The sequence below is a fragment of the Hippocampus bargibanti genome, linkage group LG04 (genome assembly GCF_051943395.1).
Source record: "Hippocampus bargibanti isolate YZ-2025 linkage group LG04, ASM5194339v1, whole genome shotgun sequence".
NCBI lineage: Eukaryota > Metazoa > Chordata > Actinopteri > Syngnathiformes > Syngnathidae > Hippocampus > Hippocampus bargibanti.
Genome location: NC_142737.1, coordinates 24,700,708 through 24,722,951, shown reverse-complemented (window position 1 = coordinate 24,722,951; position 22,244 = coordinate 24,700,708). Strand labels below are relative to the sequence as shown.

At 40.7% G+C, this 22,244-nt stretch overlaps 1 protein-coding gene across 8 annotated transcripts in view; it reads right to left on the bottom strand.

The window, feature by feature from the left end:
* Positions 1-22,244, bottom strand: part of sema4c (sema domain, immunoglobulin domain (Ig), transmembrane domain (TM) and short cytoplasmic domain, (semaphorin) 4C) — a 119,822-nt gene that overhangs the window by 70,043 nt on the left and 27,535 nt on the right. For 5 of the 8 annotated variants that reach the window (XR_016114738.1, XR_016114741.1, XR_016114739.1 and 2 more), the window contains 2 exons: positions 431-568; positions 258-328 (listed from right to left, as the gene is read on the bottom strand). The exons of 1 other annotated variant lie outside the window; for it this stretch is intronic. The gene's annotated coding sequence lies outside the window, so the exon portion shown is untranslated. The remainder of the gene's footprint in view (positions 1-257; positions 329-430; positions 569-22,244) is intronic. 2 more of the 8 variants (XR_016114742.1, XR_016114743.1) reach the window with 2 other exon arrangements.

Below are 22,244 nucleotides of genomic sequence, written 5' to 3'. Positions count from 1 at the left end.
TGCATGGTAGCGTGCGCAGACAGACACACACACACACATACACACCAATGCACAACACATACACAACCTTCAGTATTTTCCTAAATGAAATGCTTTCAGATCTGACATCCAATACCTTACCTTACCTCATTTTCCCCCTCTCTGTTTCTCTTCAAGTCTTTTTGTTTGCCTCTTTCTTATCTCCCAGCTCATGCCTCTGCTCTTTACTTTCTCTTTGTATATCACTAAATATTAAAATGATTTCTTCACGGACGTACCTGAAATTGTCTGTAATTTCCACGTCCTGTTTTGACAAGAACCAGCCTCCCCCCATGGATTTCTTTTCCATCTGCATATTTGCACCATGATGCACACGCACACACAGAAAATTAAAAAAACACATACAGTATATGCACGAATGCACGCATGTCTTCATTTCTACTTTTATCACCTGGATTTGTGAACAGCACAGATGTTGATGTGTTATTTTGAACCTTTTTTCTGCAGGTCCTTCTTCTCCTTCCAGTACGTCTGGGAGCTATCTTCCTATACGTCCAAAAGAGAGACTATTCAGATGAAGATCACGTCACTAAAAGAGAAGGCACAAATATAGGGCCAGTCAGTAAAGTTAGGGAATTAAGGCTCATTTATGTTCTGAATAGTGGTGTTCATCATTTATATTCAATACAGGTGCAATCTGCAAGTCGTGTGGACTTGCACACACCTGGTCTTATGCAGGCATGTTGAAGGGCTGATTGAAAGGCAGATCACATATTCACCCAACTCCACAAACTCTATGAGATCGATATATGAACCAAGAATGTCAGATATTAGGAATGAATACTTCGGCTCACATTGGAAAGAAGAAAAAAATTACAAACATTTGCACATGAAAGTCAACAATAGCGCCTCTGATGGTATAGCAATGACAGGAATGGGAATTGCATCGCTCTCCACAATATATGCCCTATGATTGACTGTTGATCGGTATCGTGTGCTGCACGTTTTACGTAAAGTCAGTTGATATGAACTCTAGCTTCTCGCAACCCTGAACAGCACAATCAGTATCAAAATGCGATGGATTGCGGTTGAACAGACAATGCACACAGAGTTCCACCCAGCCGCAACCCTGAAGAATCACATCGAGTGGATCCTCATGTTCACACTGCAGATCAGGTTTTATATGTGCATGTGTGCTCATGAGCAAAGACCAGGATAAAGCATCATGTCAACATCAATGGCTCATGGCACAATGGCACAGTGAAAATGCCAAGGGCCATGCAGATACTGTCAGTAACATCAGGGCTGGGTTACACAAAGGCAGTGAACAAAGAAGATCAAAACAAAAACCTCTGACACCAACTACTTCACTCACTGAAGTCAACAGATAAGCTTCTGGATGTTCAGTTTCATAGCATTGTTCCATATGGACGAAAAAAACAGATGTGCTGGAGTTTTGATTGAAAGAATGAAAGAAAATGTCAAATGTGCAGAAAACCTTGTCATAAGAAAACTGTCAGGGAGGACTGCAGTTAATAAAAAATAAATAAATAATGTTTTTGTCCAGGTATGTGCTAATGCAGCAATTATGATTTCACTGCTGTTCCTGCTTAATAAGATCTGTGGAAAAAAGAGCAACAACCTGGGAGTTCCAGTGCAGCAAGGGTGTAGTGTATCCTTAGACAGGTTCACAGCACACCGAAAGGCATTTTTACACTTGGGACCAAGTGTAAATCGATGCATATTCTCAAAAGTCGAGTGATAATGACTGTTTTACAAATATGACAAAAACGGATTGCGTAAAGGTTCAAATGACTATTGGCAATTTTGTTGTCAATGTATTCTTATGAGTGAAAAGGGAAAAAATATTGGGAGAGCAATGCCATTCCTGTCATTGCTACGCTTGCATTCCTTATAGTACTGCATGTGTAAGTCAGTACATGTCAGATCACATTTATTTTCTTTTTATTCAATCGGCTCAGATGTATATCTGACTATCCATTCATTTTATATATTTGTCATTCAGGTCATGCAGAGCTGGGCGATGTATCGTGGGGACGATAAAGATAGAGTCTATCTATACTATCGCGCCAGTCGTCATTTGTCATATGTGGCAATGCGCAAATGATCTTGATTCAAGGTCAACTGCTTTCACTGTGTAATCGTCTTGCACACAGCTGCCACCAGGTGGCAAACCGAACAACAGTCACGCAAAAGTGTTGAGCCATCCGACATTGCAAAATTTAGCTGCAAAAAGAGCAAATTAAATTGAATAAATAACAAGGTGGGTGGATGCAAGTAACACATATTACTGTTTTGGGGAAGAATAAACTATCAACAACAAACCCGTAATGTTTAATGAAGGAATCAAAGATTTTTGATTTCCCATTTTAATTCAACAGTGCTGACCGTTCCAAAAAGGTTTATCAGGCTGCTTATGTCATTTGCAGCTCAGAAGTCAACTGTTTGAGGCGAGACGACGGAAGAGGGTAAGCTAGCACTAGCAAGTGCAGCAATGAGTTTTGATTGTGACACGTTACACAATTTGCGGGTACTCAGAGCTCGCATCAACAATTTCAATTATGCTCAACTTAGTATGCAAATAAATGATTATATGACTGCATAAAAGGAGTGCAGCCATCACAGGTGGAATTTTCCTAAAGAAGTGAGTCATTCACACACCATCGTTACCGCCGGCTTCTTCCGGATGACCCCAGCATTCAAAATACTGAAAGCCTCTGCATAAACACGTGCGTACACACGCAAATGTAATATACATGCATCCAGGTGCGGAAGGACGAATGCACTCCAAGCGAGGGGCTACACGCAAGGGAGGCAAAAAAATGAAAGCGCAACAAAGTGGTCTAAAATGGCATCTCATCTTAAAACAGGATTTTAAGCACCCCAAACACACTGTCAGAGATGCACGTGCACACACGTCATCTTTTTTCTTCCCTGTGTTTGATAGTCAGTGCCGCGAGGGACTGTGTGGCAAGCAGCCAGAGGCTTGTGAATAAGCAATTACTAACAGTTTAAACCCACACTTTCAGCACTAATAACGTGCTAGCAGGGGGCGGGGGGATGCTTTCATGTGTGTTAACATGTGAAATATGTATTTTTAACAAAGCCTTAAAGTCTAAAAGTTAAAATGTGAGCCTGCATGCAGATACGAAATAAAAGTCTTTACCATCAGGCTCACTGGCGGCAACTAAGACCGTTAATTGCATTGTGCCTAATTTTGTCAAAGTTTGTCAAAGTTGACAGCCCCTTGATGAGTTGAGTGAAAATGGAGCGACAATGTTAACCGTCACTTCTTCTGATGAGCCCCGACAGGGGCCCATTTCTGTACTCGGTTTGATCCATCCACAAGACAATGCAATTGGATGCAGAGGCCCAAGATTCGAGTGTGTGCCAAAGTATGTGCCTGCGTCTGGAGTTTGTTCACGTAACCACACATGCCCATGCCAGTAATGACAACAATCTAAACTAAAAGACTAAAAGAGGCATGTGGCAATAAAAGTCCAACAAAATGGCATGCCAGTATCTATTAGAGCTGAGCACTCTCCGAGAACGTTCCTGATGACACACAATCACGCTCCGTGTTTGGTGAACATCTGGCCAAGGGGAGAGTGTACTCCCACCTCGCCCCAAATTTGGTCTGCAGTGAGACTTTACAGGCTTTGTCCTCTGAGGAGATTTAGTCATAAACTTTGACCACTTTAAGTGTAGCTCATTATAGCAGGTTGTGATTTATAAGCCAAAATTGAGGTGGTCACCATTTGCTCAGGCCATTATCAGTGCTGCAGAACCGACAAAGTCATTCGCCACAAAGATTTCTCATGAGAGTAATCCATCCATACTAAAGTAATGTATCGATTAGTCAGTGTAGCATGTCATGACCGTTATAAAGCACATGGTGACAAATTTGCCTGTTCATGCATATGAATCCTGCTTCAGCTTCAAGATTATTACTGTATGTATTGTATTGTTAAATGAAAACTACACTTTCAAAAATATTTTGGGCAAATAAATTAAAATTCAAATAGAAATGCTTTCACAAAAATGAAAACTAATTGGAACTACATTTTAGGTTTATAAAACAAACTAAATGTTCACATTATACTACCAAAAGTGTTCTTTGTTTACATCTTTGTCAGTTCAGATTGCACATGAGCATTTAAAGGACAACCGACGTCTCCGGACAAGTTGTGTCTATAATTTGTAAAATGGCTTCAAATGACTTCTACTGAGCGTATTTTACAAAGATTCCACCGCATATAGCTATATTTTACGTTTTAAGACTCGCGCTGAATATTCCGGAAGTCTTGTTTTTGAGTTGGTGACGAGTCCTCACTCACTCACTCACTCACTCACTCACTCACTCACTCACTCACTCACTCACTCACTCACTCACTCACTCACTCACTCACTCACTCACTCATCCCATGGCCTAGAAGGCCGTAGGGGTGCCATGATGGACGTTTGGGCAGTCAGAGATCTCCAGCGCTCTCGGTCTTCAGCAGTTCGTAGCAGGGTGTGGAAGCTGCAGCCTGTCCATTCCTTAATGTTGTCCATCCAGCACTTCCTCTGTCTTCCTCTTCTCCGCTTCCCTTCCACTGTCCCCTCCAGGATGGTTTTGGATAGTGAGGTATGCCTTATAACGTGGCCAAACCAGGCCATTTTACGACGTTTCACCATTGAGAGTACAGGCTCTTGTTCTCCAGAAAGGGTGGTGACTAGCTGTCTGACGTAGTCATTTGTCTGGTGTTCCCTGTAAGATATATTGAGCATCCTTCTGTAGCTCTTATGCTCAAACGCCTCGATCCTGCGCTCTGTGTCTGCTGTAAGTGTCCAGCTCTCACAGCCGTATAACAAGGTGGAGAGTACTAGAGACTTGTACAGCCTGACCTTCACTGCAAAGCCGATGGTATTGCTCCTCCAAATTCTGGCCAGTCTTGTCATGGCTGATGTTGCTATTGCAATTCGTGATTTAATCTCCTTTGTGGAGCTGCCATCCTCACTCACAAAGGACCCAAGGTATTTGAAATCCTTCACCACTTCTAAGGTTTGCCCATTCATTGTGATTTTTGGTGGTGTTGTTTTATTGTAGCTATTGACCAGTATCTTGCTTTTCTCTGCACTTATTTGCATACCGTAACCCCTCGCTACCTTTTCCAGTCTGGTGGTAAGCTCCTGGAGTTCGGCTTCGCTTTTTCCCATCAGATCTATGTCATCAGCGAACCGGAGGTTACAGATGGGTCTTCCTCCGATGGATATGGAGGTGTGAAACTCTTCCAGGGCCTCATCCATGATGTTTTCCAGAAAGATGTTGAATAGGACGGGGGACAGAAGACAGCCTTGTCGGACACCGATAGATGTTTTGAAAAGTTCCCCCATGGTGTTGTTTATGAGAACAACACCATGGAGTCCTCACCCTACGTCACTAAAGGAACGCCCCTGACCGAAAAAAGGACACATTGTAGCAGTCCTTCCATCACGTCAATGCATTTTGCTGTACTTTGGTCTGAAAACGTCGTGTAGGACCAAAAAGAGGCAGAAGAGGGTGACAAAGCTCCATGTAAGGAATTAATCAGCCTGTGGAAACGTGCTGATTAATTCCTTACACGGCTTTGTCTCCATTTTCTGCCTTTTTCGGGTGGGACATTTCCCACCCCTGAGGCCTCAAAATGACACGGAATAAATTATTTAATCGATTGCAAACCTGTATGCTTTCTTCTTCAGAACTATTTGAATCATATTCATAACTGGATGAGTAACAAGAAAGCATATTCTCCAAATCTGAAGCCATTGTTTTGATTCTCGAGCAAGGCAAGACGTCTTGCCGTGACACCACGAACATGGGGGCGGAACCTTTTGAAACTGGCCACTTCCGGTTTCAAATTGAAGTACTTTTTAGATAAGTCATTTTTATTGGTGTTTTGCATTTGACTAAAATATCATACTGCATGTTTTGGGTATTTTAGATGCTATAAAACGTTTTTCTGATGTCAGTTAGGAAACAAAAAAGTGACGTCGGTTGTCATTTAAGGTTCATTTTAACTGTATTTACATTGCTATTTCTGCATGTCCATAAAGAAGAAGGTCAAACAGTTGTCTGAGCATTCTAGTTTTGAACCGTTAATCGTTTGATTATCTGAGAAGCTTAACCTCAAGAGGGTTGCAGGGGTTGCCAGCCAAATGCGGGGCAGATCACCCATTTGCTCTCCCATTCAAACTTATGAACAATTTGGAGGTCTTTATTTGCTTTCCATGGAATATGAGAGGAAACCAGGGTATGCAGAGAAAACCCACACCGGCACAGGGTGAACATGCAAACCTCATACAGCTGAAATCGATCCCTGCACTTGTGCACCGTGAGCCAGATGCACGAACCTGTCGATCACTGGACAGCCCAGTAAAATATAGCATTTTTGACTAAATAAAAATTTAGGGTCAATCAAATATAACGTTTTCAAGACAAATGTTGGTAAGATTTTGTGTCTCCAGATATATTTTCATGGATGATTCCACTTCTGAAAAGCAACAAGTAAACATGTGATATGGCCTAAAAAGCACTACTACTACCTCTACTACTATCTCTACTACTACTACTATTACTACTACTACTACTACTACAATATCAAGAATTAACAATAATAAAAATAATAAGAAAAAGAAAACGAAAACGAAGAATAAGAAAAAGAAAACGAAGAAGAGGAAGAAGAAGAAGAAAAAGAAAACAAAGAAGAAGAGGAAGAAGAAGAAAAAGAAGAAAAAGAACAGAAAGAAGAAGAAGATGAAAGAAGAAGAAGAAGAAGAAGAAGAAAACAATGAAGTGGAAGAAGCAAATCCCCAATTCAAAGTCAAAGTCAAAGTCAGCTTTATTGTCAAACGTGCTAATATGCATGACATACACCACAAATGAAATTAATGTCCTCTCGGACCCAGCGTGCAAGACATGCAAGGCACTTATAACGTGGCTAAAAGACATACAATTGACAACAGACAATACTTATAATTTCTGTATGTAAAGTGAGGTAGTGTCGTCTGGAAAGTGAGGCAGTGACGTATGTAAAGTGAGGTAGTGACATATGTAAAGTGAGGAAGTGACGTACATAAAGTGACGTAATGTCGTAATTGCAAAAACAAACAACAAGAAAGGATTGAAGTGAGGTCTTGCAGAAAAAAAATGAGAAAGAACAAAAAAATAGACTTCAGGATGATCGTACAGCATGTAGCGTGTACTCAGAGTTCGGTGAGTGTGGCAGTGGGAAGGGGCAGGCTGGGCAGGGCTGGGAGGGAGTTGAGTCTCCGGACTGCCTGGTGGCAGAAACTGTCCTTGAGCCTGCTGGTCTTGGCTCGGAGACTCTGCAGTCTCCTACCCGATGGCAGCAGGCTGAAGAGGCTGTGGGAGGGGTGTGTGGGATCGCCAGCGATCCTGATGGCTCTGCGGGTGAGGCGGGTGTTGTAGATGTCCTGAAGGGGGGGGGGGGGGAGAGAGAGACACCGATGATCTTCTCAGCTGTCCTCACGATGCGCTGCAGGCAGGACACGGTGCAGGCGCCGTACCACACGGTGATACAGCTGGTCAGGATGCTCTCGATGGTACCGCGGTAGAAGGAGGTCATGATGGGGGTCGGGGCTCCAACTCTTTTAAGCTTGCGGAGGAAGTACATGCGCTGGTGGGATCTCTTGGTGATTGATGCCGTGTTGTGGCTCCAGGACAGGTCTTCGGATATGTGCACTCCCAGGAACTTGGTGCTGCTCACTCTCTCCACTGCAGCACCGTCTATGGTTAGTGGAGCATGCTGGGGGCGCACTCTCCTGAAGTCCACAACAATCTCCTTCGTCTTCTCCACATTCAGACGGAGATTGTTGTCCTTGCACCACGTGGCCAGGCGGCTGACCTCGTCCCTGTAGGCTGTCTCGTCGTCGTTGTTGATGAGGCCCACCACAGTCGTGTCATCCGCAAACTTTATGAAGAGGTTGGAGCTGGGTGATGATGGTGAGCAGTCGTGCGTGAGCAGAATGCATATGACTCTGTGTCTTTGTGTTGTCATATTTGTTATTTTTTCAATTTTTTTTTTCCCCAAGATGGCGGCGCGTGAACACGCAGCGGCTCCCCTCTCCCGGCAAATTGGCGTTTTCATGTTTATGTTTGTTAAAGTAATTATAAGTGCCTTGCATGCTGGGTCCGAGAGGACAGTAATTTCATCTGTGCTGTATGTCATGCATATTAGCATATTTGACAATAAAGCTGACTTTGACTTTTTGACTTTGAGAGTGAAGATTAAATATGTTGTTTGAATTGGGGATGTACAGTGATTTGTGATTTGGCAATAATTAGCAGGTCACAGCTTAAGTGTTCATACAACATTGCCTCAACTTTTTGTTTCATTTTCATTTAGGTCCGAATGCTGGAAAGAAAGATAAAAGCTTTTCACTTTGTCCACTTTACTCAAAGATATAAAATGACTACAAAATATTGGTGGTGAGCTCTTTGCTATTTTGATGAATGCCCTTACATTGCTGTCATAAAAAAAAACACACACTACCAGCTCCAAACTTTGTAAGTGCAGCCTGCAGCACAGATGGTATCAAAGCCGCTGGTGTAACAGTCAGCCAGGAAGTAGCGACTGGATTTTTGCAGTGGGAAAAAGCAGTTTAAAGCAAAAGCAAAAAGCACACGGCTCCTCGGTAACCCCCATACTTTGTTGTAAAGTGGAAGTAATCGTCATAAAAACAACTAGTCAGTGGTAAAGACTTTCAACAATTAAACTGTTACAAAAAGAGGCATTATTATATGTCGACTGTGGCCTTTTCCTAACAAGTTCCCAATGTTTGACACATAAAAGTAACTTCAACAAATCCTTTTTGCCAAGATATGCACTTGGACAAAATGTGCAGCATTCTGGCTTCTGTCACTGGAGCTGGTTTCTGTCTTTTTCCACATTGACCATCAGTCAAAATCAATTACTTATTATTATTATCCATTCATATTAACACTAAACGTGCTCAATTGGAAGAATGTATTTGAAAAGTTACCTCATTTCATTTTGATATGGTTTCCCACAGTTATGGCTGAGGTGAGGTTATGAAGAACATTTAATGATTCTTGTTTGGGTCCCGTGTAAATCTAGCCAGAAAATACACTTTCTCACAAAAAGAAAGGGAACAACAAATTAAATAATTAAAAAATGAATTAATTGGGTGGAGTAAAGTCAGCCCTCATTGGTTTGTGGTCGCATCAGTTACATTCAAATATTGTTCTATTCACAGACGTTACAGTCTATCCATCTGTGATTAAAGTGTTCATTTTGATTTCAGCATGATTCTGAACCAAGTCCCGAGCTAGTTCATGACTGCATTGTAATTTCGCGGGCCCCGACCCCCGGGCTGCAGACCGATGCCGGTCCGTGGGTCATTAGGTACGGGGTCTCACAGAAAGAAGAAAAAAAACATTACTTGTTTTATTCATTTTAGAATCTGAGTATGCGGACAGACAAGTACGTTCCTCATTCTTGATTTTTTGACATACGTTTGTCATACATACATATGTTTGACATACGTATATTGTTTTGTTATATTTATCCACCACGCTTTAAAGGTGGGTCCATGAAAATATTGTCTGACGTTAAACCAGTCTGTGAGGCAAAAAGGTTGAGGACCGCTGACATAATCCATACAAGATAGCAACTAGAAATTGTTATGAATTAAGAGTGAGATGTGTGATCAATACGTATAATTTCCAAAATAAAACCGATGCCAAATCTCTTGATCCAGTTATGTTGCCGATGGCGTCACTCAGGTTAAATTTCACTCATTCAAAATAATTGGGCAGCTATATCCCCTTTCATTAGCTTTCATTACCACTTCGACAACTTCAACTTAAGTCACTGAAAAAAAATATATTCACCCGACTCGGCTGGATAATTTTGAATAAGTAAGAATGGTAATGAGTGTTTTAATTCTATCCATGCAACTAAACATTCATTCTCTGACAGCATTTCTATCCTATTTGATCTACATGCAATAAAACATTCTGTAAAAGGACGAGTGTCACAAAAGATACATTTGGAACCCAGAGTATAGTCAGGGCAGGCAAGGCAATCAACCAGCACATCTACATAGAGAACCTATAGATAATGCTTTTTTTTAATGTGTAAAAAGTTGAGAGAATTGTTTATTGATATTTTTTTCGTGAGCTCAAAGCGATCATCAGAGACCTGTTTTGAAGACCAATGTAAATTAAATGGCCGTAAAGATGGGACGGAAAGGGATCCTTGGAGAATCATTTTAGCAGTGCATGAGAGGTGTGACCAGGAAGCCTGCAAAAATGGTTGAACTCCAGACGGATTTATTTGTCCTGTCATTTTTCTGACATACCTTGCATTTTGTTTATTTGTAATTGTCCTCAAATGCATATGCATTGTATTTAAATACTAAGGACAAAATGAGCCCCATACGTTATATACAGTAATTTCATGTCTCTACTGTTGACACGCAGTCCCTTTTGATCTGCATGCGTTCCCTCTGTTGGGTGAGGAAACTGAAAGTTGCTCGACCCTTCCATGGTAACTGCTGTGTCCTTTGGGATCCTGCGCATCCTCCAGTGATACCCCAGAGGGACCAGTGTCAGAGCCTTGCAACGAAAATCAACACCCACTACCTCACCCCTGTTTGACTTCAGATGCAGTTGATATGGAGACTAATTTAAATTGTGTAGATGAATTCAACACATAATTACTTCAATCATCACTTCCTATGTTGCCAGCTCATTACTTGGGTATCATCAGTCATACTAACGTGTGGTACATCTAATCTTCTATTGTCTTTGCTAATATCCACTTCATTTGTGTGCATCTGGGAATGTCTCCATTGTGAGACTAATAAAGACGTTCTTATCTTACCACACACAACAAACAGCAATCAAATGCACCAAGTGCAAGTCCAAACTATGTGCACACTCTTGGCCAATGTGCCTTTTCGTTGTTCTGCTCAATCGCATCTAGGCAGAGCTCAGGCGATACAACCCACGTCTTGCTCCCTGAGATAGATTTTGTTTTGCAGTGGGTCCATATTAATGTGGACTTAGTTATCACCTCTCTACATAGAGGTGATAAACTTGCATCCAGTATTGAACTTTTACATTGCAGAATGAAAACTTTTACTGGTATCTTCTTAAAAAAAATAAGGAATGTTTCAGGTTCGCCTACACAATTTTTCTTCCACCAAAGCAACTAGTAGGGCTTAAAAAACATGAAGTCTCTTGTTTAAGTTATATTGATGTCATTGTCCATACAGTATTGACCACATGGTTAGAATTAATGAAGCATAGATGTACAGTCTTGGAATCTTACAAGTTGGGCTGACTATGGTAGATTGCCATTGTAATAGCACATGATCATAAACAATATGACACATATTTGGTCCAAACGAAATAAAGTGCAACACTACACCCTTTTTCAGAAAACAAAAGAAAACAAAAACTGAGTCTGCCACAGGAATAATCGTCAAAGATGTCTGGGACAAAGAAAATATTTTATTTTTGAGTTTTCAGCTGCACACAGGTATCTGTACATTCATACAAGAACTCAACCTACTTCGCCCAACATAATGATGCACATAATTACATCCACGCAGCATGAGACAAAAAAGGAGTCATGTTCTAAAGGATTCTCCCTTTTTACGATCATAGACCCAGATTTCCAGCACGCAAGAATGTTCGTCCAGGCAAAGAGGAGTGTCTTTGCAGACTGTTGCACAAAAAAGATGAAGAAAGAGAAAAGATAGGCTAACATGTATTTATTCATCAATACACAAATAAAATAGCCTCTGAGCAGCTTATTAATAAACCCTCTGACAACAAACACACTTGCATCAATGCCCTTGCCTTCCCTCCATCCTGACTTCCCTCCTCAGTTCCTTGTGAAATGGCACTTGCCAGACTGACACAGCAGGGGAGGAAAGTCTGACTATACACACACGCACACGAACAAACACACGCACACACACGCACGCACGCACACACAAACACGGGCGCACACACACACAAACACAAACACGCGCGCGTACGTACACACGCACACACACACACACACACACACACACACACACACACACGCACACACACACACACACACACACACACACACACACACACACACACACACACACACACACACACACACACTCACACCACATGCACACAAGTGCAGGTCAGACAAACAACCAATATGCAATCTCAATGGGAAACTGTGTCAGTGATCTGTCTGTGTGTAACAGTAAGGAGCCGGTTAAATTTTGTGCGACTGTGTGTGTATGTGCAAACGTCAGTTTATGTCAGTGAAAGAGAAGAAAGTTGTGAGACAGACAGAAAGTTTGGCCTCCACACATGCACTAAGTAGCACTAAGGAACATGTTCCGGATCATTTGTTCCCACTGACAGTGGAGGAGAGCGATTGATCTCGACAAGATGAGGGAGGACGACAGGTGTGTGTGTGTGTGTGTGTGTGTGTGTGTGATATCATGAGAGGCTAGCTCTCATCGGGACAGGACAAGAAGTGCAATGGACGACAGGTTTGGATACAAACAAAAGGTTTTAATCAAGGGTTTCAGGGGGAATTCACAAGCAACAAAGGTTTGAATAGTGTCTCTTCCAATACCTATCAAAATAAAGTCTTTTCTGATACTTAAATCCAAATAAAGTCTCTACTTAAATCCAAATAAAGTCTCTTCTGAGGTAAAACTGAAGACGGAGTTCTTTTCCAAGAGTCTCTAGGCCTCACCCCTCTTGACGTCCTCCTCATGTAGCCTAGCCACCTTAGCTAGGTTCAAATCCAGTGTCCAGTCGGGTGGTCCCAACTGGCAATGAGTTCCACGCAGCAATCAACTTCTTCACAGAGCGCAGCAATCGAGCTTGTCTTTCCCCAAGCTCCACACTCAGAGGCTCTCTGCCTTAAGAGCCTTGCTTGCCAATCAAGCCCTGATCAGCTGCAGGTGTGTGGTTTTAATTGCTGCCTTCCACCAGGTGGGGCCAAGACTCTCTCTGGGTGGAGCCATCTTAGGGGGATGTATTTGCCCTCCAGGACACAGCCTCTCGTAACATCACAGTGTGTGTGTGTGTGTGTGTGTGTGTGTGTGCGTGTGTGTGTGTGGCTGTGCGTGCGTGTGTGTGTCTGCGTGTGTGCATGCGTGTGTGAGACAGAGATTATCAACAAATAACATTTACATGAAAGCATATGAATGATTGAATTTGCTTCTGCTGCCGCTGTACAAGTCAACATTCATGTTTATGTTTTCAGGAATGAGAGCTCAATGTATATGTGTGTGTTCTGCAGAGGTTATTCTGGCATGTTAAAGCTTGACCTCGGGATCATGGAGACTTCGGTGAAGTGCCCCTGGGCTATCTCAATCACACTTAATCATTTGCTGTGAAATGCTTCTCTGTGCAACATGAATTTTATGTGGATGGAGGTGCTTATACAATTTAATTTAAACCGTGCGGGGTGAGGGGTGTTTTTTAAAATATATGACTGCAGGGTCTGGTGATGTGATGTTTGACTTATCAATGTGCTCGTGGAAAATGTACAGCTGACGACACTTGCTTACCAAGGCCTAAAAAGACCAAAGTGCATGGTAAAACGACTGACTAGATTTGGTTTGATTAAGATGACATACTGGCAATTCATATCTCAACCTGCAAGTACTGTATAACATCTGCAAAAAGAAGATCATGAGGTCAGTGGGACACAACTAAGGATACGCAGTCCACGGCCAGCCCCCTTGTTAACGGCCTGCAGAGAAACAGATGCACATACATCTGCCCCAAAAGCCGAAATACCCCCCACTCTGCCGATGACCTTCCAAAGGGGTCACAAGGTCAAGGAATTGTTATATTACAGTGACCAGCTCTGAGCTTTTGAGAGCAATCAGGCAAAGCAAAAATGTGCATCGCAGCAGCTAATACGAATACAACTTTTCCTTCACTTCTTTGGTTTTGCAGACTGAAACAAGAAGTAAACAATTGCCAATGCAGTTGATGGACAGCTGTGACTTGCCATGATCTTCCCAAGATTAAACAATTCTAACAACATTGTTCTTCACCATTGCCTGTATTGTTAGTAAGTGTTGTGCAAAGTCACACAACAATCCCGTTGACTCATTTGATCTAATGATGATGTGGAAAGCAGGATTATGTGAGACGAGTTGCAGAGAATGGTCTGCACAGGTCGGTGGTGCAAAAAAGGTCAGGGACCACTAATATAGCTTGGGTGTGAGCAAAGTTTTTGGCTTTGGAGCCACATTGATTTTTACAATTTGACAGGCAGGAGGAATTGGCTTAAGTTGGCACTACTGTGGGCTTCAGTATGTCTTCCAGAATTTATCTTGTTATGAATCGACATTTAATGTAATATAGGAAGGAGTAGAAAGTTGAATGAATAAGTTTGTTTATTTTTACAGGATTTGGGAATTCCCGTTTGACAGATGTTAGTGCTAGATAAGACCCCCACCCAATGGGACGGATCTGGCCCGCAGGTCGTAGTTTGCCCACCTTTGAATTCTGGCTCATTCAGAACGTAAGAATCATTTTGGTTCAAGGGAAATGTCATCGTGAACGTTGCATCTATATCTAGCATGTAGTGTATTTTCTACTAGTGTAACATACAGTAATAGATAAAACAGTGAGCTACAGACTAATACCAGAGAGTCTGGGCCTTATATTTGAAGACAGTGCACATGCGCTCGTGGGTAAAAATGTGATTTTTGTGCCGGTGTACCATAGCGGTGATCTGTGATCGCCTTGGTCAACTTCACATCATCCAACCTTTGAGGTCTTAAAGTACCTTCAGCCAGGACTATGTTGAGTATATTTCTGCTTCAACAATGTCAAAAAATTTAAAGGAATGAGGAGCCCTCCTCCACTGACCTGCAAACAAGTCCATTGTGTTCACATCAACAGTGGCGATAAGGCCTGTTTGTAAAAGTGCTTGTTTGTGAAAATATTTCAAGAAATAAAACCTAATCAGTGATCACAATTAGAGTATATTTTGCGCGAAACGTGCTGGGAAAAAAAATGGAGCCCTCCATATTTCCCTTCGTCTTTGTCACGCTCAGTGAATAAGACTGCACAGATGACCTAAAGTAAAACACGTATTTTCTTCATTTTGTTTCAGTAGTGGACATCTCAGAACCATTTCTCAATTACAATAGTGATACTCTACACAAACTAAAATAAACATTTTTCAGGCTAAAATATAAGCAAATAATATAAAATATAAGCAAACAAATAGGTGCCATGGAAAAATTCATTTTAAGTTGTCAATAAAAGTAACCGGGGCTTTATGTGAGAATTATCCTGAGCATAAATCTCACTTATACATTAATTCTAAGAGACAAGGCTTGCCCATACAACAGCATTTCATTCAACTGTTGGGTTGGGTGTTTGTCCTTCACGTTTTATACCAATTAAATACTGCAACCTTGAGGTGCTTCAGTGATAAGCAAAGTGTTTCTTGGATAATTTGAGCATAAACATGCTCACTGAAAAAAAAACTTGCAAAAAACCTTTGTTCACTCATACCTCCAAGACCTACGGTGACAACCTGCTAATTAGCCCAAGGTGGACACGTAGTATGTTTCTAGGGGACAAGGTGGGACACTGCTCACTGTGGCGGCAATACGCCATCTCCACACCACAGACACTCAACTATTTCCAGCACATACCTGATTATATGTGATAGTAACAATGCCATATTCTCCAAAACATATGCCTATGTATGTTCATGAATAGGCAAATGAGGTAAATATGTTAAATCGAATTGAATATCCTATAACATATAGATGAGTCTGGAGGGATTCTGTACTCCAGTATTCCCCAACCTTTGTTCTGCCACGGCATATGTTGGAAAAAAACCCTTGAGCAAAAATGATTCACACAAATAGGCTACACAGTTTAATCTCGTGGAATATACAGTAAAGTCTCATTATATCGATATCGGTTATATTGATAATACTGCTTATTACGATACTATTTTCATTTCCCGTGCACATTTCTAGTATTTTTATGTATAATTAGTTCCGTTTAGTACGATTCATGGTTATTACGATAATCCGGTTACTGCGATGCTGTTTTTCATCTCCCGCCGGCCATTTTGCTATGTTTATATCGATACAAAAGATACTTAAGGTAAATCGATATTTGCTTAGGGGTTTCTATACAGTACCACCATTATCGAAATCTGTATCGGTCGCGCCGTTGGTTGACTTGAAGTCACGTGACTTAGTTACGTGACCAGCTCCCGTGTCTTGCTGTGTAGCAGACGCCATTTTCTACCGTCTTCAACCATAGCGAAACGAAAGAATTTTGACTTCGGAATGAAATACAAGGCAATCGTGGCTGTTGAGTAGAATCCAACACGAAATCAAAGCCAAGTATGCCACAGAAGATTCCTATAATGACGAGGATGATGAGGATGAAGAACCAACTGAATACACACCTATTGCAACAAAGACACAAGCTTTGCAAGGTGCTAGGGATACGATCTTACTTAGAATTCAGAGAAAATGAATCCGTTTTTTTTAGAAAAGTTAAACAAGATTGAATCGTTTGTGTTAAAAGGTGAAAATGGGAAGCAGAAGAAGATTTAATATTTTTTTAAATTGCATAATAAGATATAAGCGTTGCAGTTTCCCTGTTGCAGTTATGTACATGTACACTGTACTGTACTGTATATGATGAATGCAATCGTTTTTTGCAACAATGTTTATTGTTTTGTCTGCTGAAGCGTGATGATTTTGAAAATTACTGTACATGCCATATTGTATTAAAGATCCCCCAGTCACGTAACCGGCTTCCGTTTTTGACTTGTCATAAGCGAGCACTATAAAAAAATTCGTAGCAGAGCTCACGTCTTTCATTACTGCTGCAATAGCATCTGAAACATACTGTAATGCCCCTCAGCATGGCAAATGTTGCGCACAGTCGCTGCTATAGCGGGTCGGTCTTTTTAATAACAAACGTAGCAGTTATCACATACAGATACAAACAGGAGCTGCTGTTACGCCACAGCTCAACCATTCTATTCAGGCACTCTCTCGAAACCCGTTGTCGGGTCCTCCCAAGCCCCAGTCACGTAACCAGCTTGCGTGTTTTGGTCTGTCGACGCGAGCACAATAAAAAAAAAAAGCGTAGCAGAGCTTATATACAGTACTGTTGTTCAACACCAATTTCAACCATGGGGAAACATAAGAATTGTGATATCCGAACAATGTACACAAGGCAATTATGGCTGTGGAGGACAATCCAACAAGCAAATCCTTCATCGCGAAAGAGTTTGACGTGCAGCAGAATACTTCATCAACGTAAGTAATATAAACGTTGCAGTTTTGGTTTTTCATCCATGTATTTAATTGTGCTGCATTCAGATATCTTTATCGCTTGCAACAATCACTGTTTTTTATATGTTTGTACATGCTGGCGTTCGTGGTTTTGTGTGAATAGAACAACGTGAGGATTTTGCATTGGTTGCATTTTTGAAAGGAAATAGTCATTAAAAAGTGTAAAGACATTTTTATTTTATGCACAAGTCTTTTTTTCACTTCACTACTGTACAAAAAGCATGCTAGATACGCAATGAATGAACCCAATGATAAAATTAGATGCCATATCAAAGAACGCCCATTTTCGTGTTGCCCCCCCCCCCCTTAATGCAGTTCGGCGCAGGACGGATATATCGATAGTCCGGTTATATCGACATTTTTTCCGACTCCCGAGAATATCGATATAATGAGACTTTACTGTAATTGTATTGTTCTTCCTTTTACTATAGGTGCTTGCCATAGATAAAAAAAACAACATTTTTAAGTCATAAAACAAATCATTTTGAATCTGTGTAACTGGTTTAGAAGTATTTTCCATAGCGCCAGTGATGTTCTCTCAAGGCGCAATATTGTGCCATGGCAGAGGGGTTGAGAATCGCTGCACCGCTTGACAGAGCCTCATCCCGTGAGCCTGTGTCGTTTGACATCACGTTCCCCTCCATGTCGTGTTGAAAACGACGTTTTGCAAAGGTCACAAAAAGCCTCCTGTGTATCCCCCTCGATCTTTGCTATCCACAAATACTGACTTTCCCAGCCTTTCCTGTACACATACTGTAGACAACTGCACTAACATATAGTACGAATGGCATGGCTTAAGTGCTTGAGTAGCCATCCCCCAACCTAAAGGCTGAAGATTTGTGCGTCAAGACTGATGAACCAATACTATGCAAGCGTCCTGTCAATATTGTTATTTCATGCAGCTGTAGTGAAAGCATTGTAAAATGTAACATTTAGAATAATTTTTGGACTACGCTAGTTTTGTCACACGCTTTTAACCCCGCATCTTATTAAATGATGCGGCCTATATAGAGTTTTCCACTGGCTGCCAGGGAATGCACAAAAGGTAATGAGACGCTATCATGTGTCACAATGAAAACAAATGGCCATCAGCTCAAAAGTATTTTATGCTGAACTGCAATACAAAAAAAAGGTGTGTGACAGACTTGACCGAACATAAAATAACTTATATGAAGGCTTTATTCCCGACTGAACATAGAAAATGTACAGTAATAGTAAATTACAAGACTGAAACCAATGTGAGTGCCGTTTTGCAGCCATTGTGCTGCAAGGTTAACAGGCAAAGGAAGTTATTAACCATTGAAACCTCGTTCTATGTAGTGTCCTTCTATGCAAATATCTCACGTTATAATATGGGCACCTATGGCTTATAGACTAATAATAATAATAATAATAATAATAATAATAATAATAATAATAATAATAATAATAATAATAATAATAATAATAAAAATAAACTCTCCTTGTAAAAACCTATCCATCCATTTTCTGATGCGCGTATCCTCACAACGGTTGCAGTGGGTGCTAGAGCCTATCCTAGCTGTGTTCGGGCAGCAGGCGGGGCACACCCTAAACTGATTGCCAGCTAATCGTAGGTATACATAGACAAACGACAATTTAGAGTGTTCATTTAGCCTGCCACGGGAAAGGCGGATTCAAGTCAAGTCAAACACTGTCATTTTAAATAAAAGAGCACCCCATAGTTTTCAGTGCCCTTTTCCGTATTTCCATTGCACAGTTAAGAAATGAACTTCCCATCCAGCAGGCAAGCTTTCATCATGTTGTTAGCCTAATGTGCTGGTTCACTGACATCACTTAAGGCATCTCGTGTGCCGAGAATGAGGGCACGAAGAAAAGTTCTGTGCAGAATTAGAAATGTTTGATTAAATGTATTAATTTTGTAATTATTTTTTCTCCAAAATGAATCAAAATGAAGGCATTCTTTATAAGTCAGATCTTTTTTTTAAATTTGACGCTAATTAAAAAGCAGCCTCTGGCCATTTCACAGCAAAAACAACAGTGAGACACAAGGCACTTGACAGCCCATGATGCTACTTGTTAATTTACAAAAGACTGCATGCTTTGAACTCAAGAGTGACAATTAGGGGGTGAAAACCGAAAAAAGATGTTTTAAAAATAAAATACATTGTGACTTTATCTACTAGAATTCATAGCACGGTGGCAAAAAAAAAAAAAAACACAGGGGAAGAAGACATATGTCAGCGTGCCTTTATAAACTCAATTTGTAAATGTTATAGTCCAAGGGCACCAAAAATGGTCATTTCAGGTGCCTAGCAAGACGGAACCAAAGTATTCTAGAAATAAAAAAGGGCTATGGACAGCAATGCAAATGACCAAACTGACAAAGAATATGTGTTTATGCTGTTTTTCTTGTTGCAGCAAACACGAGTGTCCATGCTCACATGACAGATTACAGCAAAGCCAAATGCATCAACTAATAAGTTTACTTGTACTGCTTGTGCATTAATGCACCGTCACGGCACGTGAGTCCAAGCACACTAGACCAGTGTTTGTTTGCATTATCTATGCTGAGAGATGCCACATCAAGTACTGTACGGTCATTGCTAATATGACATTAAATCCACCGGATCTTCCACAACATTGCTTGTGATACAAATCAGAACCAGCAGATCAATGTTTTGCAGTGAAGTGTCTGGAAAATTTTGCAGCAACTAAAAGTACAGTAACATTGTAATTATGATCTCCCCCAAACCAAAGTTGTTTTACAGCATGTGTGCTGGGTTAAGATGCCAGCTGACCATGAGGACAGTGTTGGTATGATGAGTTATTCAACCACGACGTTCCAAAATACTATTTCTGTAATATGTCAGTGTTTTCTCACGACTCAATCAATCAATGTTACTTGCGTATATGCGTTTGTACCTTTGACGGCTCTCCAAGAACCAAACCGGATGCCATCATCAGCATTCAGCATCATGTTCTGTACTCACTGGTAAACAACTGTCAGTACAGGCACCATGACCAACAAGGATTATATCCTTGTCATGATGTTGCACAGCAGGCCTGTAGCCAAAACTAAAAAGTGTCAGGACTTGTGAAGATGTTAAGCTCAAACAATTAAACGATAATAGCTTTTTAGATGTCACAGCTAATAAATTAAGTTGCAAAAAGTCATATTCAAAGCACATATATAACACACAGTAATTGTGGTCTGTATAATAAATTGTGCGTCAGTGTAAGATGAATGTTCAAACGACGTAGGAGAGAACCAGAAGGTGTTGTTGAGATGATTTTGTCAGTGAGAACAAATATGTCTTCTTTTTCTCTCTCGAAGGATTTTATCATTGGCTGGGTGAAATCTAAAGCCACATTTACGCCAGGATGTGACATCCCCCAAAAAGTAAATAAATAAAATCATCAAGATGGGCTGGCAGCTTTCACGACTTTTTTTTAATGGGCTGCAGAAGCTACTGGCAAACACAATTGCTTCATATAATGTATATCTCAGTCACATATGGCTTTAACGAAATTAGCTTGCAGCTTTCTGGTGTGGTTGTTTATCTTTTTTTTCTGACGTAGATTTGTGAGGAGGAATAAAAACTAATTCAAGCCATAAAGCTGCCATCCTTTAAGAAAGTAGGTGGAAATGCAAATGTACTATAAGATCAGTAACTTTCCTGTTGATACATTTTGTGTTGATAATGTGTCATGAATGTCTTGCTGACCAAAGTAAAACCCTATCGCGACAAAGGCGACCTGATTGATAATTCTGCTTTCAGTGTTCCTTTCTATGTATGACACAAGCTATCGGATAGTTCTTCTTCTTTTCCATTCGGCTTTTCCGTTCTAGGGGTCGCCACAGCGAATCAGTGTCCTCCATCTTCAGAGGTTTGATTCACATGTTTGTTTTGGCCAAGCTTTTACGTCGGATGCCCTTCCTGACACAACCCTCTGTATTTATCTGGCCTTGGGACCGGCACTAGAAGACACTGGCTTATGTCCCCTTGTGGCTGCAGAACAAGCTACTGTCTATGAACTTAATAAAGTTGATGCTCATTAAAAGGCTAACAAGCTATCTGACAGTTGATCAACACAAGCTATATATATATATATATATATATATATATATATATATATATATATATATATATATATATATATATATATATATATATATATATATATATATATATATATATATACAGTAAAGTCTCGTTATATCGATATTCAAGGGAATCCAAAAAAATATCGATATAACCGGGACTATCGATATATCCGATCCTGCGCCGAACTGCATTAAACAAAAGCCGCCAAAAGAGGGCAGCCAAGCGCCATATAAGAAACGGAGCTGGCCATTAGCTCCCTTTTTTTTGGGTGAGAGATGTTCCCCCAATGTTGCCTCAAAATGGCACATATAATTCTTTAATGATTGTAAACATGTATGCTTTAATCTTCAGAATTACAGTGTATTTGAAACATATTCATAACTGGATGTGTAACAAGAAAGCATATTATCCGAATCTGAAGCCATTGTTTGGATTCACAAGCAATGCAAGACGTCTTGGCGTGAAGTCATTTTTATTTGCATTTGAATAAAAAGTGACATCGGCTGTCCTTTAATACACAGTATGGAATGTTAATAATTTTCAAAATCATCGCGCTTCAGCAGACAAAAAAAGAAACATTGTTGCAAAAAACGATTGCATTCATATACAGTACAGTGGGCATGTACATAACACAACAGGGAAACTGCAACGCTTACATCTTACTGTATTATGTATACAATTTAAAAAAGTCATCAATCTTCTTCTGCTTCCCATTTTTACCTTTTAACACAAACACTTCAATCTCGTCTGCTACACACGAGCTAGCGTCTGAAAATG